Below are 4,099 nucleotides of genomic sequence, written 5' to 3' on the forward strand. Positions count from 1 at the left end.
CAGAGATTGTTTTCTTTAATGGGAACTGTGAGGTTTTATTATGCAACTGAGTAAAATACTCCCTTTTCTGCTTTTATTTCCACTTAGGAGGTATGATCAGCACAAACCAGAGAATGGAATGTGCAACCCAAACCGGCAATTACAGCCATGGTTCAACGGGTTTTACTCAGTGTTTAGACTTTCTTCCAGGTTCTGTTCAGTGCCAGTCTGTTTTAGTTAGCTAGCTGAGCCATGGGTAACATTTAGCTGTTATCAAATTTTTTAAAAGTGTCATAAATCAATGGCAATACAATGTTTTTATGGGAGTGGGCATGTCATCAAATACCCATGTACTAGGTGCCTGGTAGCCCCTATGTGAGATGCTTGTTATAATTTTGTTTATTTATTATTGGATGCATTGGATATGATGGGGCTATGTATTTTTTAATTTTATTTGCACTTTTGATAGACTAAAGGATAAACTATGCAAAAAACTTAATGACATATGGGGTCTGTGTGTGGGTCTGTGTGTCTGTGTACACAAGGCCTTATTCACTTTGGCCTTACTAAAATTGCTTATGCATTTCTCATATATCTACATTCTTTCCCACATGAACACCTTAAAAGTGTTCTTTCTAGCCCTGGCCAAGTGGCTCAGTTAGTTGGAGCATCGTCCTGTACACCAAAAAGGTTGTGGGTTTGATTCCAGTCAGGACACCTACCTAGGTTGTGGTTTTGATCACCAGTCAGGGCACATACGGGAGGCAACCAATCTATGTTTCTTTCTCCTATCTCTCTCTCTCTCTCTCTCTCTCTCAAGTCAATAATAAAAAACAAACAACCCCCAAAACATATCTTCAGGTGAGGATTTAAGAAAGAAGTGTTCTCTATTCACAACCTCTAGGGTACTTTATGAGGCACTACTCCCTCAGACCACAGAATTCATCTTTAGGCACTATGTATGTGTTATGGACAGTGAGGGCAACAGACATAGGTTCTGCCTTTTCGGGCCTTATATATGAGGCACATTGATCAAATACGTAATCTGAACCTCAGTAAGTGCTATGAAGGACATGTAGAGAGAGCTAGGGCAGCATGTAGCAAGGGGCGTGGTTGCTCTGGAAACTTCCCAGAGGAAGTAATGTATGAACTCAAGGAGTGGAAGAATAGCAAAATGGCCCAGAGGACAGTCAGAGAAGCTCTCAACACACATGGGCTTGCCAGGAACCATATTGATTGCAACATCACTAGATTTCAAAAACTTAGGGCCATTTTCCAGCTTTTTCCCAGAATGACCATCAATCTTCTCCTTTGGCTCAACAAATTTGCACCATGAGCTGTGTGACAATCCAGCACAGGTGTTTAGCCAGCACTGACTTAGCTTGGATGGTTCAGGACAATCACCCGAGTTGTGAAACCAGTTGCTTCCACTAGTGGGTCATTTCTGCAGTCACCAGCCACATTGTCATGATGAACATCCTTGACAGATATGTTCTTGACATTGAAGCTCACACTGTCCTCAGGAAAAGCTTCACTCAAAGCTTCATGGTGGCCTTCAACAGACATCACTTCAATTGTAACAGTGGCTGGAGCATAGTTACCACCATGCCAGGTTTCCGAACACCAGTCTCCACTGTGCCTACAGGGACAGTACTCATACCACCAATTTTGTAGACATCCTGGAGGGGCAAACACGGCTTATCACTTGGCGAGTTAATGGCAGGTTGCAATCCAGTATTTCAAGTTGTGTGGTTCCACTGGCATTGCCATCTTTACAGGGGACTTTCAGTCCCTTGAAGCAAGGCATGTTAGCACTTGGCTCTGGCATGTTGCCCTTCTAATCAGACATGGGCACAAATATTACTGTGTTAGGGTTTAGATAATTTTCTTAAGGTAGGTGCTGACTTCTTTAACAATTTTCTTGTATCCCTTCTAGCTGTAGAACAGCTCAGTGGAACCAATTTTATTAACACCAATAATTAGTTGTTTCACACCCAGAGTGTAAGCCAGAGGACGTGTTCACGGGTCTGTCCATTCTTGGAGATACCTGCCTCAAATGCACCAACACCAGCAGCAACAATCAGGACGGCACAGTCAGCCTGAGATATACCTGTAATCAATGTTTTTGACAAAGTCTCTGTGTCCTGGGGCATCTGTGATGACCATATAATATTTGCTGGTCTCAAATTTCCACAGGGAGATATCATTGGTGATACCACACTAATGTTCAGCTTTCCGTTTATCCAAGACCCAGACATAATTGAAGGAGCCCTTCCCCATCTCAGCAGCTTCTTTCTCAAATTTTTCAATGGTTCTTTTGTCAATCCCACCATATTTATAGATCAGATGGCCAGTAGTGGTAGATTTGCGGGAATCTATTTGTCATTGACAATGATGTTGATATGAGTCTTTTCCTTTCCCATTTTGGCTTTGATTCGGTAGTGATTTTCATGACAATTGTGTTCTGGTGACAAACCTGTTGTGAAAAAGGACTTTGTTTGTTTTGAAAAAAATTCAACTAATAGTGGAGATGGTTTAAAAAATATCTCAACAGTACTGGAAAGTGAATTTCCATTTCACATCAGCCTCCTAGTTCCTCAGTTTGCCAGTCCTCTTCAGAGGCAATTTATTTTGCCAGTTTTTATGCTTTTTATCCGTGCAGATCTAACATGTGTTTGTATATAGCTCCAATTTTGTTTTACTCACACTTGCCATACAGTTCTGTATCTTTCTTTTACAAATTAATATAACTTGGAGTTGGTTTCATATCACTTTTCATATTTTTCCATTATTAATAGGATATTATTCCAAATGGATGGATACTACTTATTATTAGTATATTTGGATATTATTCCAAATGGATGGATACTATAATAAATTACTGTATACATACATCCTTATACATGTATTACTGCATTCCTACACAAAAAAATTAGTGCAGAAGATATTTGTATTTTAAATTTAGAAATACTGTCAAGTTGACTTTTTAAAAATGTAACTTGATTAATTAATTTAAATTTTTATTGTGAGAGTATTACAGATGTCTTCCTTTCCCCCCACATTGTACCCCTCCAACCGGTACCTGCCCTGCCCCAGGGCTTCATCACCTCATTGTTTGTGTCCATAGGTATGCATATATGCACATAAATTCTTTGGTTAATCTCTTTCTGTCCCCCATTCCACTATCCCTGAGATTTGTCAGTCTGTTCCATGTTTTTATGCCTCTGGTTCTATTTTATTCATCAGTTAATTTTCTTTATTAGATTCTTGGTTTATTTTGATTTTTAGATTCAAATGTTGATAGATATGTATTTGTTGCATATATATATATATATATATATATATATATATATATATATTTCCTCTCCTTAAAGAATATCCTTCAACATTCTATGTAATACTGGTTTGGTGATGATGAACCCCTTTAACTTTTTCTGGTCTGTGAAGCTCTTTATCTGACCTTCAATTCTGAATGATAGCTTTGCTGGGAAATCTTGGTTGTAGGTTCTTGCTATTCATCACTTTGAATATTTCTCAACTACTCCCTTCTGGCCTGTGAGAATAAGCAAGTAATTTTTTCTGTCAAAGAATGGAGCTTAGGCAGCCACCATTTTGGTTCACATGACTTGCAGCTCCCCTGAGGGCTTCCATTTTGAAATGGCAAAGATCAACCACTTACTTTAAATTAGGCAATCGCGCAAGAGTGTGGCCGAAGCTCTCAAGAGTGAGAGACAGATCACATGCATTAGGAATAAAAGTCTGAGAAAACTGCCAGCTCAGCACTCAGTGTATATGCTGCCAGACTGTGCTGGTATGTATCCTTCTGCAGAAGTGAAGAATTTGCCTTGCTGCCTGGCTCTCAAGTATGCTTTGTGTTCTACCAGGATCCCTGATTTAGGGGGCTTGACTTATTTCTAACATGGCCTACAAAGTATCTATTGAGACATCAGCTGACAGTCCTATGGCACTCCCTGTGGGTAACTAACTTCATTTCTCTTGATGCTTTTAAGATTCTCTTAGTCTTTAGCCCTTGGCATTTTAATTATGATGTGTCTTGGTGTGGGCCTCTTTGGGTTCCTCTTGTTTTGGACTCTCTGTGCTTCCTGGACTTGTAAGTCTA

At 39.6% G+C, this 4,099-nt stretch overlaps 1 pseudogene; it reads right to left on the minus strand.

Moving 5' to 3' along the window:
- Nucleotides 1-991: 991 nt before the first annotated feature.
- LOC139002562 (elongation factor 1-alpha 1 pseudogene) lies at nucleotides 992-2,402 on the minus strand (annotated as a pseudogene).
- Between the last annotated feature and the right edge of the window lie 1,697 nt (nucleotides 2,403-4,099).

This window comes from Myotis yumanensis, unplaced genomic scaffold, assembly GCF_028538775.1.
Source record: "Myotis yumanensis isolate MYYU_CA2020_CCGP unplaced genomic scaffold, mMyoYum1.0.hap1 SCAF_2, whole genome shotgun sequence".
Lineage (NCBI taxonomy): Eukaryota > Metazoa > Chordata > Mammalia > Chiroptera > Vespertilionidae > Myotis > Myotis yumanensis.